Source organism: Chanos chanos, chromosome 1, assembly GCF_902362185.1.
Source record: "Chanos chanos chromosome 1, fChaCha1.1, whole genome shotgun sequence".
Taxonomy (NCBI): Eukaryota; Metazoa; Chordata; class Actinopteri; order Gonorynchiformes; family Chanidae; genus Chanos; species Chanos chanos.
This window is the reverse complement of record NC_044495.1, coordinates 49,646,796-49,662,279: the sequence shown is the minus strand read 5'-3', so window position 1 is coordinate 49,662,279 and position 15,484 is coordinate 49,646,796.

Sequence of the window (15,484 nt, the reverse complement as noted above, 5' to 3'; positions counted from 1 at the left end):
AACCATGACTGGGTTTATTTTTTTATTAGTCACACCTTGTCACATTACACCTCCATAGACATTTCATCTAGAAGCCTTTGGCAACAGTGGGTTTTTTTTTCCTGATAATGTATTCTAGAACTCTCTAAATCACAGAGGCTAAAGTGTTAGCATGTCATATTTTTTTCTGTCTTGAAACATTCACATATTCAACAGGCCTCCCTCTCTCTCTCTCTCTCTCTCTCTCTCTCTCTCTCTCTCTCTTTGGCCCAAGGTCGTTTTATGTGAAGTATTAGAGGTGCCGGGGACATTATTTTTGCCTGGAGAGTTTTGTAACTTGCTGACATCTGGTCACAAATCTACTTTTTTTTCCCCCTCTCTCTCTCCCCTCCTCCCTCTAACAGCCAGCCATGGCTGTAGCCCCAGCTTCACTCTTCTGTTTGATGCTGATTGACAGCTTTATAGACTGCAAGGAAATTGGTTGTAGTTACAATAGAGCTGGTCTGTTCTAAGTAATGAAAAGGGGCATGTGGCCTTGGAAACGGAGTGAGTGCAACTGATTCAGGCTACCCCCTTCACTCAGCTGCATGGGTGGTGAGTATTTATGCCCACCAAAAATTCCCAGAGCTTCCTTCAGTATACTGTACCTCTAACAGAGTGGACAGATAAAACTTTTTGATAACCTATGCCTCTGTATGATCGGCTCAGATCCATGCAGTCATTATTGCTGCTGATGAAACCTTTAATATACAGTTGTCACATCACCTAGGTAACCTTACATACGTACGGTGCACAGAGCTATTGCATCGAATGTGAAGATTAGTTCCAGCATATTTTCTTGGTATTCTTTTTAGCTAAAAGCAATTTTATTAACCACATTAACGTGGCCTTGCCAGTCATTCTTTTTCTGTGATGTTGCATATGTTACAGACGCACCACAATACAACAGCTAAGCCAATGAATTCTGCGAATAGACACACTTTCTACAAATCTTTTCCTCTGTGTGTGTGTGTGTGTGTGTGTGTGTGTGTGTGAGAGAGAGAGAGAGAGAGAGAGAATAGAAGCACTGGATGGACGGAGGGAAGGGAGGTGGGTACTTTCTTTGTCTTCTCAGAGACGTCAGTAGGATTTGTGGCTGTTTATATGGAAAGCTTGAAATACTGTTTGACTGTATGTCAAACATGGCAAAAACAAGGATAGTGTTTATGTACTGAATCATGTTCTCCATCTGGAGAGTGCATATTGTACTGAGAAAAAACTGGAGCCCAGAGCAAAACGATTTATGGTATCTAATCTACCACACATACCAACCCATATACTGCTCTCTTCTCCAATTATATTTACACAGTCATTTCTCTAGACTCAGTATACATATATATTTACACACACACACACACACACACACACACGTATGTATCTATCTGTCTATATATATACACACATATACATACACACACACACACACACACACCACACATATATATATATATATGTGTGTGTGTGTGTGTGTGTATAGTCACATATTAAATATTTGACAAATACCTCTACAACTAAGTATTAATCAGCGTATAAAGTTTTCCATTGTAACCTATATACATAGTCTTTATGAAAATCCTAGTATAGCCTATATGCTGACTTAAACTAATAAACCTTTTTTACTTTAAACATCTGCCAAATGAACAGAACTAATATAAACTTAACATCAGTCACAAAGTATATTCCTTTACAATGGGACTTCAGAAAAAAACCCCACTTTGAACTCTGAGTTACTGTGAAAATCACCCCTTGAAGTTATAGTGTAAACTTAAGAATGAATTTTTTCACTTCCCTGTGGTGATCACCACTTTCTGAAAACTTTTAAACATGAATAACAATTGAAAAGTTATATGTACAGACCAATATATAGAGAGAGAGAGAGACAGAGAGAGAGAGAGAGAGTGAGAGACAAAGGGAGAGAGAGAAAGAGAGAGTGAGTGAGAGAGAGAGATAAGAGCATCATTCATAAGACAGTGCATGTCAGAGCAGAGCACCAGAGAAACAGAGGTAGCTTGAGAGATCGTCATTAGATCTCCTGGACAGTTTCTTTGCCTCCAGTGGCCTGTGTGTGTCAGTCCTGCAGCCCAGTTTGGACATATGGGGCCCTCTGTCCAACAACTCCCCACAAAGCTGGGAGTCATTAATGAAGGAATTCAGAGCTCTGAAATCACACATCTCATCACACACACACACACACACACACACACACACTTTAGGGAATTTAAAAAGCATTTTAAAAAATTATGTTTATTTTGTTCTGTATTGGGACAGTCCAGGTGTCTGGCAGCGGAAAACTGACATTTGAATGGTACCACCCAAAGAAACATTAGAGTGGTTGCTACAATCGGCCAGGAGTGAAGTCAAAACCAAAGTGTCCTGGATTGTTGAGTCCTTCAACATTTCCAAACGATGATGTTATACCACCCCCCCCCCCCCCACCCCCACCTTTTTTCACAAAATTAGCCCAGAAACAAAACTCTTATAAACAAAACTATTAATGACCTGAGAACAAAGACGCTTTGTTAGTGGTGTTTGATGATGCAACAGTACATGGCATAATATTTAAGCAGATCAAACATCGAGTCAAGTCGTTTGGGTGTACATCAACGTTTTCGGTGTTTTATTGAATCGTTGTTTTATACGAGGCTTACACTCCATCCAGGGAAGCACAGAAGACATCTCCAGTCGGAGTCAAAGACATTTCAGCCTTAGCACACAGCACAATTCCCCCCTCTTCTCCAATAACTTGGTCTGCGTTCTTAACACTAAATTGTTTTTTTTTTGTTGTTTTTCTTTACCAGTACACAGTCTTTCCCTTTAGTCTTCACAATGATCGCTAAGTAATCGGTTTTCAAAAGGTTGTGGGTTGTGCTTGTTGTGTTGGTTGCAGGGACAAATGTTCCTCATCATTCCTCATGGCTGAGACTTAGGGAGAAGGAGTGTCCGGTCTGGAGAACTGATTGGAGTTGTTACACAGGAGTGGGCACAGCCATGGGAAAATCACTGTGGAGCCTCCAGCCTCATTCCACAGGGACGTTTAAATATCTTGGTGGTGGTGGTGGGGATAGATCTCTTGGGTTTTAAGCATTGGCTTTTTGGAGCGGATTGTCTTTTGGTGCTTTTGGCTTTTCCCTGTCATTGTGACTCAGATGTGATCAGGACCGCAGTGTGGTTCTTGCCTCTGTAACACTCCTCCATCCACCTCCATAACATGAGGAAAGAAAGACTGGAATGAAGATTCGTCCAGGCCCACTGGCATCGGTTATCTGTCCTTTTCTGATCTGGGGAGGGAAGAGAGGGAAGGCGGTGTTGGAAGAGAGGATGATGGCGATACTTTAGGTTACTGTAGCTGTTAACATGCTTTAGAAAGCAATCCAGCAGCAATGACTTTGAAGTTCCCTAGCATTTGTTAGCTAGCAGTATAATGTGATAAACCTGGCATTGAGAATTGTTAAGTTTCCAGGGAAGGCTTGTGTCATTTGGTGTGAGTGAGTTCAATTTTGAGTGAGTTCATTTTTCATGAGACAGAAAACACTCTTTTTGGCACATAGTTGGACTCAGTAACATGCTTATAGTGGCTGCGTCTCTACACATGGTGTTAGATAACTGAATTAGGATCATAACTTTTTCTCATTACATTCATCACAAGGTAACAAATACCAAACAAGTAACTATTAACTACACTCCAAACTACATTTCATACAGAGAGGCAAGGAGTACACACATAACTATCACCCCTGTTATATTAATGAAGAAGTAATTTGGGCTTCCAGATGATAGTGGATGGGGTCATCAATGATGAGTGACAAGTGTGTGAAAATAATGTTGTTGAGTTACCTTTTTTTACTTTAATTTCTCATTGCATTGTTTTTTGTTTTCGTGGGGGTTTTTTTGCTCAGAAGGTAAACAAATACCCAATCTTTACATTTAAGGTCCAGTGATAAGAGTGGGTGCCAAGACCAAAAGGCTCCATACTGTCAAGACGGTTTGTGCAGTTGTAACCTAATGTAGATGTTTCTTCTCTCTCTCTCTCTCTCTCTCTCTCTCTCTCTTTTCCATGGTCAAACTCCACCTCCCACCAAGCGGTTAGAATAGCCGACACGTTTCCATCAGTTTAATACACATGTTTACTGTGTAAATCACAAAATAATGATAGATTGCAACCTCTTTTTTCTGTCCTTCAACTTTTTACAACCCTTTACTTCACTGAGGGTCCTCTCGAAAGAATCATCCTCCTTTTTTTAAAACCAAGCGTGTTTTTCTTCGCTAACAAACATGCAACAATGTATGGAAACATATGCGTCATCTTCGGCAGCGAAAGTGAGAGAGGAAAGAGGGGTGATTTAGAGCAGGGGGTGGGGAGAGGGGGGTGGGGGGGGGGGGGGGGGGGGGGGGGGGGTAAAAAAAAAAACAAAAGTTAAATGCTTTCATGTGTATTTGGGAGTGTTGTGCCGAACACAAGATTCTGCTAATCCAAATAAAATTACTGCATCTGATTTCACACGCCCTCTATGTATGCTGTATCTCCACAGAGAGAGAGAAACAGACAGCGAGAGAGAGAGAGAGAGAGAGAGAGAGAGAGAGAGAGAGATTCTACATCTCTGTTTGGATGCAGCCTGGGGCCCTGGGGCCCTAAGGCCAGGGGCTAGTCAAAGCGAGCTGATGGAAGACAGAGCTGTGGAGAGAGTGACGAGGAGGGCCCTCCTGTTTGTAAACACTCTGGAATTTGCTAACGTTTGTTCTGCCCATTCACAAATGGTGGCTGTTTTTTTCCAGCATCTCCTTGTGTATTGATTCTGGCACAGTGACAAAACTTCTAATGAGGAACAGGTCCCAAGGAACTCTCTCTCCAGTCCCCTAGGGGGAGGGATTGTCTGCCTCCATACTCCCTCTCTCTCTCTTTCTCCCACACACACACACACACACACACACACACACACACTAATACCATACATTGGTCCTTACCACCATCCTCTTGCCTTTCGGACAGCATTACAAGCGCCCATTGTCAAGTCAAGCTGAACTAAAATCTACTGTAACTTGTTTCATATGGATTCTTTTCATATAGGTTATGGTCTGAAACAAATGTATAAAAACCTTAGTGCAATACTTTTACTTTTGTACTTGCATTTTTTTTTATAACACTGCTTTAATCAGTGAAGTCATTTTTTTTTTTTGCACTGAAATTTCTTCTATAGTACTCTATAGTGCTGTAGATCTTTCGAACATATTTTACTTTTGACGCTACAGCTTCTCCCAGACACTGAAAAAGTATCGTTACCTCCTTACCATAACACAATTTGTTATGGAGTCGAAAGTACAAATGGTTTTCTTGTCTTTTTCCTGCCTTAATGACAATGATAACCGCTACAGTGGGAGCACAATTTCATTATACATCTACATCTCTCGATTGCAACACAGGTCGACAGACAGACTGGGGTGTCACACACACACACACACACCCTCTATTTAATTTCTTCTTGAATCCTCTGCGCTAATTGAAACCACATGTGTGTCAAGGTCTTTGTCAGTTACAAACTCAACGTGTTGGACCCCGAGAGGGGAGGTATATCTGCAGCAATCAGGGTGCCTCCCAAAAAACTGACACCCTCTTCATTCACAGAGGGAGCAAGATAAACCCCATTGTGATTCTACGATGGTGACTTCACTCAGACTTTGAATTAAAACTCCAAATCTAATGAATGATGATATTGTTGTGTTAAGACTCTACGTGGCACACAAGAGTGAACCTTGAGCAGAGCATTGATGTGGATTTGAAGGACGTTTATGGAAACAAAGTTGGAATGAAGTTCTGGTCATTTAACTCCTCTCACTGGTCTTTCGTGCTTAGACTTGCTGATACTCTATGCTTACCTGAGACTCATTGAGTCTCTGTCAGTTTACATGAATCAAATAGCATTGACTCCAGTTCTGGTGATTGATGCCGTAGCTCAAATTCACTCCCTGCACCGTCTCATGTAGTATACAAGGCTGTTTAAGAGAGGGTATGTGTGTGTGTGTGTGTGTGTGTGTGTGTATGTGTGTGTGTGTGTGTTCTTTTTATACCATTGCCCTCTCTCTCGACAGTTCAGTTATATGCCACATTTGGGGAATCAGCTCTGAAATATAGTTTACTAAGCTTCCACTTACTTCACATTCAAAGAATTTAAGCTCTAACACATTTACTACCAGGAGAAGAGTTTAACTGCAGTAAGTTTGAAAAAGCACTTCACTAAAGCAAAAGTACTGTGGGGAAAAATGATCATATCAAAATCTGGAATGCCATGGCAAAACAAACTTAAGAATTACATGGTTAAGATTAAAGAACCAATTAAGATTAAAGAAAGTAGGTATTGTAAGCTATGATGATAATGGCGGGGAAAAAATAATGCCAAAATTGGACTGTCTGTGATAGTTTAATTTCCAGCAGTTTCAGTGGTTCCAGTAATTCACCACACAGCTATGTGACAAAACCAGGATTAGTTACTGAAAACTCAATACAAATGCGAATTTAGTTCATTTACCACCAAGCTACTTTAAAATGTCATTAAATTACTGACAAATTAATTATATATAGTGGAACTACTCCCCTTGTAGCATGAAAAAAGGAAAAAAAACAGCTCTGTTGAAAATTTTCGCAGCATGTTTCTCATGTTAATTTCTTATTAAAGAGGATACTTTTATCCCTCAGTGTAAATTACACCGGATGCCTGCATAATGTCTGGAAAACCAGTATATCTAAATTCCTCAACTTCAGTTTTCCTCATATGCCCATTATACAATTTTAAAGGACATGTGGTTCCTAATTTCTCCCCATTTCACTGTAGACTGATGCACAACTAAGCAGTATCTCATGTATGTCTGCTTTTAAATGGTTATTTGTGACAACCATGAAAATAACTCTCTTGTTCTTTAAATAAACATTGCAATCTGCACAAACAAGCAATCAACACACACACACACACACACAGACACACACACACACACACACACACACACACACACACACACAAACTGATGGTCCCTTCACTGTTTTGGATTGGTCACAGTGGCTTTCTTTCCTGTCCAGTGAACCCCCCCCCCCACCCCCCACCCCACCCCACTTCCTCACAAGGCAATAAAGGACTCGTCTGCAAAAATGTTTGGAATTGTGGTAAAGCATTTCAGAAGGTGACCAGCACTAGTCATGAAACTCTAGGCCGTCTCCATAATCAACATTGGTATGTCAAACCCACACACACACACACACGCATATGCATACGCACACACACACACACACACATACACACATACACACAGAAACCCACGGCGCTTACAAAACAGGCTCTTTAAAGTTTGAAGGTCGACATAAACCCATTTAAGGGGGTTGGGGAGGGGGGGGCAGAAGTAGATGTCTTGCTTAGATACTGCTGTTAACTCTTTTGTTCTCCCCTCATTTCTGAACTTTTGACTCCACAATACATCCTGCTCACAGACACAGAACGAAACAAAATGTTGTCAAGAGACTTTGGTAAGCAGATACTTTGCGCACGTTCTCAAGGGTTTCTTGGTCCTTGAATTTCAATGGAAGCCCACGGGATTGTTTTTTTTTTTTTTTTTTTACGTTTCTAGGTGATTGTCCACACGCCCTCTAGTTATTTGAGGCAGCAGGACATTTTGCTCTGAGCGTCAGTCTTGCAGAGAAAAAAAAAAAAAGAAAACGAAACAACAAAAAAAAAAGACGCATTTGTTCTGCTGCAGTACAACATTACATCACACAAGGTTCACCATGTCCAGCCAATGACCAGCCCTGTACATTTCATTAATCATGGCTGAATGTGTCACATGAATGACAGAGGAGCAACGCTCTTTAGTGACTTGCCAAACTTTTTGTCCCTGCTCATAGTTTTTGATTATGGTTTTCTTTCAGCTCTCTGAGTCTGCTGACGAGGGGTGTTCGGATATTATGTACTCATGATAGAATCCTTTCACACGTTGGGAATGTCCTCCATTCAAAAAGATTATAACGGAATTTATGGTTACAGTTTTTTGCAAACTTGAACAAAGGGGAGGGAGAGAGAGAGACAGACAGACAGGATGAAAGTGAGCATGAGGGAGTGTGTGTGCTGTGTATGGTGTTGTTTGTGAGCGTGTATAAAAGCAGGAAGAGGAGGAGGAGGAGGAGGGAGAGAGAGGGAGAGAGAGAGAGAGAGAGAGGGAAAGAGAGAGAGAGAGAGGGAAAGAGAGAGGGGGAGAGAGAGAGAGAGGGACAGAAGGACAGAGGGACAGAGAGAGAGAGTGTGAATTTGATATACAGTGTGTATGTGAGTGCGTGTTTGTGAGTGCATGAGAGTGAAAGCAAGAGTAAGTGAGAGACAGAGAGACAGAGTGAGAAAGAGAGAGACAGAGTGAGAGAGAGAGAGAGAGAGAGAGAGAGAGTCATCTGAAGTGCATTAACGCAAAATGTGGAGAGTGAGAAGTTGACTTCAGAGTTATGTACAGATGTGGGAAATGTTTTTGAGTGAAGAGTGAAATAAATGATCATCTTTCACAACACTTTTTTTGCTGTAAGCTCGCAGAAAATTGCGTCTTTCGGCGACGAATGGCAAATGGTTGAAATGCAAAGCCTTTTAAGATTCCGCTGAAACACGGCATTCAATTTTAATGGCATTCAATTTTAATGCTGTCATATTAAAAAAAAAAAAAAGAGGTTTGTTACACAGCCATTAATCATTTTCTGCAGGGACCATAACAACCCATTTGTACTGTGTACATGTGCAGTGTACTCGCGCATGCACCCACTCACACACAAACACACAGACTGAGAGAGAGAGAGAGAGAGAGAGAGTGAGATTTAATATTGAAAACTAGAGATGAGATGATAGACCTATGTCAATCAGCCTGTCACCATTTATAACAAGTTTTATCCACATCTTTTTTTTACCAGTCTGGAATGGCTCATTCAAACCACTGGTAAAATGGCTTAGTTTAGCACAAAGCCCCTTCACTTCAGGACACCAAACTGCTGATTAATGATGAATTTGCTGCAAATCTGTCCCACAGAAACAGATAAGAGATTCCTCTGTAGAAGATTTATGTATTGTGAGCAAGACAGGACATCTGTTTTTTCATCCCCCAGTTGAAAGATTTTCTGGTCTCTTGATACCATTTTTTTGTTCGCTTCAGTGCTTAAACTGCTTTTGTGTTTTGACTGTCAGAAATTGGATATTACATTGCATGTTTAAAAGCCACTAATATTTGCTTTGTCAATAAACTGTTCCCAATTTGGACTGGCACACATATGTATGTATATCTATCTGTTTATGTTAAATATCATGTATGTATGGAAACTTTTTTTGACAGTTAAGCTTCTTCTTCAGTTCGATTACACTGCTAACTGTTGCCTGTGTCTGTGTGCGCAAGAGAGAGAGAGAAAGAGAGGAAGCAAGAGAGAGAGAGAGAGAGAGAGAGAGAGACAGAGACAGAGACAGAGACAGAGACAGAGACAGAGACAGAGACAGAGAAGGAGGGGATGTCCATGTGTTTGGCAACACACATAAACTGAATTGAATTGAACTGAACTGAACTGAACTGAACTGAACTGAATTGAACTGAATTGAATTGAATTGTATCAAGTTGAATCTATATGTGTGTCAGTCTCAAGCAATACGTACTTTCTTGTGAAAGAAAGTGTCAGTGTATTACTATTCACAGTCCTGACTGAGAGGTACGGGTATTTTGAACTTCTTTCACATTTGCCAGTTCACAGGACGTATGACTCAAACTGTTTGAAATAAAATCAGAAACGCTGTGAGTGGCTGAAACTTAGGATCTGAATCATGGATAAGCAGTCAAATACACAAATTCGGCCGTTCAGCATTTCACGCCGCGGTTACAGCTAACCAGCTGTATCCCTGCTTAAAATGCATCCGGTTATGTACAGATTTTCTTGAGCAGAAGCTCTGAGACCTGGAGAAGCATTAAATAATGTTAATGTGATGCACATAAATATTCAGAATAAATACGGAGAGATTTTCAGAAAAAAAGGGCTTTCTCGTCCAAAGCAAATTAACCTGAGGCGGGTGGGCCATTTTTGGCCACTCCTAGCTTTTCAGCTTCTGTTGTCCCCGACTCGGGTTAGAAAACAGGGCCAGCTGGCTAAGTCACAGGTATATGTGGGCTGCAGTATTTGAAGCAGCCAGCACATTTTCATTCAACATAAATAAAAGGAGGGGAGGGAGAGGTTGCCTTTTTGTATTTGTGTTCAGTGTATGTTACCACAGTGCCTGTAAAACCACACATACTTACACACACACACACACACACACACACACACACACAGGCGTGCGCGCACATACGCATATGTTCAGGGTCGAGAGTTCCTGCGGGCGTCTTTTAAAATATGTTCGGCTGTATTGCCGATGTACGAGTAGCAGTGACATATGCACTGCCAGGTAATAAAAACAAAACAAACAAAAAAAAAAACAACCAAAAAAAAACCCCAAAAATGAAATCAGGCTGGATCAGAATGGACCTAATTTGTCAGCACTACCATCTGTGCTTTTCTTGGTCTCTTTGGCTCGGCTACAGCTTTCGGTGGTTGATATTCAACCCCAGTCCAACTGCTTTGGAAGACGTGAGGCGATCTTCACGGTTTGGCTAAGGCCCCCGCGCTTTACCACCCACTAAGCAATCTCAGAAGTTGGACATGACAACGTTCTGCCGGTACCACTCTTCATGTCAGACCCTCCCTCTCCCTCTCTCTCTCTCTCTCTCTCTCTCTCTTTCTCCCTCCCTCTCTCTCTCTCTCTCTCTCTCTCTCTCATCCTCTCTCTACCTTCTCTCTTTCAAATCACACAGTTTGGGGCTTAGTGAAAACACACATGGTTTTTACTTGAGGCATTCAACCACACAATTTTTTTTCATGTTTTTTTTTATTCCTATTTGGATGACCAAGTAAGTTCCCTCGTAAGCCAGATGTCTTTTTATGTAACAACCAAAGGAATCTGGCCCTATTTGACCTACATTAACTTCAACTGGGGGAGAGGGAAAAAAAACAAAAACGGAGGGTTAGATTCAGTTAACCTTAATTTTAGAATAATATCCAACAATTTAAATTCAGATTAGTTATTTAAAATGGATGTGTAGGTGATATAAATGTGACTAGTGAGGCTACTTTGAAAAAGATGGCCATTTTTCTCTCAAACTATTAAAGTCCATTAAATCGAATGATGTGGCCGCCATTTAACAAATCAAACTAAAGTACATCTGACAGAGGCTTCTGTGTTATTGTGGAGTCACACATGCACGTTCACACGCAGATAATAAAAATGAGTGATTGAAAATCAATATTTGCTTTGCTCAGCCATGCGCATAGAGGGTTTTTTGTGCAACTTTTCCATTTGGCGAGCAAGTTCAAGGCACCACCCTGTACAGAGGAAAGCACACATCATTGCTGCAAAACCACAAAGATGGTGAGCTCTAATCTGGAACCATTAGCCTACTTTAAACACATTCCCCAAGTTATAGGGCTGCCTAGCCAATCTCTCTCCCTAACTCACGCTTTCTTTCACTCTCTTTTTTCCTTCTCCCTCTCTCTCTCTCTCTCTCTCTCTATCCCACATCACACATACATATGTATACCAACAGAAAACTCAAACACACTCAAATATACAAATAAATTAACGGGGAAGCACACATACAGGCTGGCACGGATCCATGCATGGACACACACACACTGACATGTACATGCACATACACCCAAATACCATTAAAACATACACACACACACACACACACACACACACACACACACACACACTTACCATTACCACACACACACACACACACACACACACACACACACAGTGAGTGTGAGCCCACTGAAAATTGTTTTGGGTTTCAGAGGGACAGGCTCTGAGACCCCTGAATTCTGTAATGCTGGTATGCACTCTCTCTAAGTCCTGCTCTTTCTGAGCTGTAAACAGTCTTCCCATTGTGTCAGGCTCAGACTCTAAACCTATTCCTCACTGTGATCGCTCTGTCAGCCTTCAAATGACTGTGTGTGTCTAATGTAATCACACACTCTGACTGCAATCCACTTTAAACTGTGGACAAGGGAAGTTCTGGCAAATCAGTAAGGTATGGTGAAGTTTTTGGACTAATGGGAGAAAATGAGTGTTGAAAATGTTTCTTGGAGAGTGAACGACTGAATGTTATTAATTTAAATCTTCTTGTGCTACTGCTTTAGCACATTTTTGGTGCATTTTTGTTTATAAAACAATTACCTTCAAAATCATTTGTGAAGTTCAGTTTGTCTTTCCCCCTCCCTGTCTTTCAGCTTAAGGGATTCAGATTTACCACCAAAAACCTGTGGGAAATATCATTATCAAACCCCACTCTACTGTGTTCACATTAAAAATTTAAAATCAAATTGACACCACATACTGTTGCTGAAGTAGAAAAAGAAGGTGTGGATGTGGAAGGTCAAAAATACCCAGCCCAACCCAGTTCCCTCAGGGACACAATCTGTAAAATGAAGCATGACGGCAGATGTGCCAATTAGACTCACAAAAATGGATGTTTTGTCTCTTTGGCTTTAAATAAAGCTTAGCAGATCTTCTTTCTTGTATGTTCTTTTGGATGTCTTGCTTGATATATGTTGACAGTGAGGTTTATGTGCCATACCACACAAGTACTTTTGCAGGGAATGAGTGGATTTGCTGTGTCTGTAGTGATATAAGAGTTGTTTAATTGCTGTTTTGTGCTGAATATTTTTCAGAGAAGTATGAATTATGGAACTTGTGTATTTCGTGGGTTTTATGCACATCTCTCTCTCTCTCTCTCTTTCTTTCTCTCTGTCTGACTCACACAGACACATTTCCATTTGCAATGGGCAAAATAAATAAATAAAGCCTCATTGCCCGTCCTCACAGTATACCCCTGAAAGTAGCCTACACTCAGAAAAAAGGCAACTGAGACCTGTTCCCCTTTGTACACTGCCACCCACTGGTCAAAGTCAAGACAGAATTCTATTCTGTTAAGCCACATCTGTGAACCTGGGCTCATGTGTACAGTTCTGATTATCATCAAAGGGAATGTTCTTATAGATCTCATCTGAGAATAGGTACGGCCTTGAAAATGTATACATTTTAACATCATGGCTGCAATACGGAGGAAATATATGGATGTTTCAGTGTGTTCCTCAGTGACTATGACAATATTTAAGTTTGACAAAGACTGATTTGTCAATAGTTCTCCCATCATCAGGAATTTATTTTTCATTGGATCAACCACCTCATCCTAATTGTCCAGAATAGTCAAGTCTGATAAATACTTTCAAGAAGAACATGAGTAAAAGTCTCTCTGAAGGCATATGTAGATATGCCATGTTTATGCAGTTCTTGATTTCCATAAACTGAACGAAACAAACATGTGGCAAAAAGTGATGTACTGACACGAATTGCACATAATTTGAATCAGTGTTCCCTCACTACTTTTGGAAGACGTTGGATTACAATTTCCGATACTTAGAATTATGGTATTAAATATTTTGACCATTAAAATTAATTTCAATCTGAAAACTTCCTCAAACACGGTCACGTTTGTTTCGAAATTCACCTTTCGGTTGTGAACTTACTTTAAATTCAGTACCAGTGTGAAACCCCGCCCGTCGTAGAAAGGCGCGCAGCCAATAGCAAATGACAACATCCGGTTCCTCTGACAGAGAGGGAAGTTCAGATTATTTCAGCAAGGATAATAAAGCGACTCGTGTTTTCGAGTCACCTAGTACAGGTTTGTAGTTTATTAGATATTACTTATGAATTTTTAGATATTTGATATACTTTAATCTATGCATTCTCTTGCAAGTTAGCTAGCAAGCGAGATTATTTTAGGATTCCAGTAAAAGCTAAATTAGCCTAACCTGATTTTTTCATGAACGTAACACATAAATAACGTAATTTCAGTGAACATTCAGGTAAGTTACATTGCCCCTGACTAAATGACCTAAATTGAAGTTACGTACTTACAAGGTAAAATAACTACAGCTGTTTCATTTGGCTATGTTTACTTAAATGTTGCCGAAATATGTAGTGAGCAGGACTCTGGAAACTGCATAAGCCATGAGATATGAATTGTACTGAACGACTTCGCACGGACAACTTCTGTTTGTCGCACGAAGCTTTTGGTTGTCGCATGGTATTGTCGCTTAAACGACGTCAGCTCTGTTTCTCTTAGACGCGTTAACAAGTGGAAACTGAATCACAGTGCTTTGTCAACGTATGTGGAATACGTGCTGCTACAGATTTTACCATCGTTTTGCGCGATGGTTTAATGTTTTTCCTGTCGAAATTAAGTCATCTGTATACAATCGATAGATCTGAGCGCGGTTTTATGGATCCTGTAATGATATATGCCCTTCATGAATCTCTCTCTGAAAAAAAAGAAAAGAAAACGGAACTGATAAGTAGAGTTAGTCGAATGAGTATTTTGTTGAATCAAAGCAGTTGATTAGAAGATGAAATGTTATCACCTAGTGGCTATTGTGGTGCACTACACTTGGTCAACTGTGAGCAAGATAACCTAATGCCATAAGACCATTTTTAGAGTAAGACTTAAAACGCTTCCCAGGACACAAACGAAGCACAACCGTCGACTAAATCTAATGAAAATGGTTGTTCGGTCTGGATCAGACCTAAAGCGGAAAACCGGCATTTGGACCTTTACCGCTGTTCATTCTCTGCCATGCCTCATGCTTCTAGCATTACACATATTTTTTTAAATTTATCTGGCAAGGACACAGTAACGGTGTGATGTCATGAATAATAACAGAGAGCCCCACAGGGATATATGATGTCACAAGTCTGCTTTTCAGTTTTAAATTGGAAAGCTATTTCCACTATAAAGAATATCTCGTGTCTCTACAGTATATGTGAAATTACACATCACAGAAGAATGCAAGTAAACTGAAAATGGTTACTTTACATACTTACGACATGCACAGTATATCCCCTGTGTAGACTTATTTGGTGTCTCTATATAAAATATTCCCACCTATCAAAATATCAGCTTGTTAAAACTCTGATATATTGCCTACATAAGTTTATTAGTCATTCTTGTTTAGTCAAGGAAGATTTTTCTGTAATTAGTGAGACCATTAAGAAAGAAGAATTAATTGTGTCGATTGTCCATTGGTTTTTTCCCTGTGTGTACAAAGTACTCTGTTTTGACTTGTCTCTGCACCTACTCAAATCCTGTTTCGTTAAAATATTGTTTCGGAAAACTCCAGACCTCCCTGGGCATGTAAGTATGTACTCCTAGCTCTGGAGTGTCGAGAAGTGTGTTATGATGGCAAGTCCAAAAAAGAAGCGTTTGTTCGTAATTTGGTTGCAGGGGGAATGGAAGGCGGGTGTAATTATATATTTACATCGAGCGATCCATGGGGGCTTTCCAGCAGCGGTGATGGCAAGACATTAAACAACTCTCGACG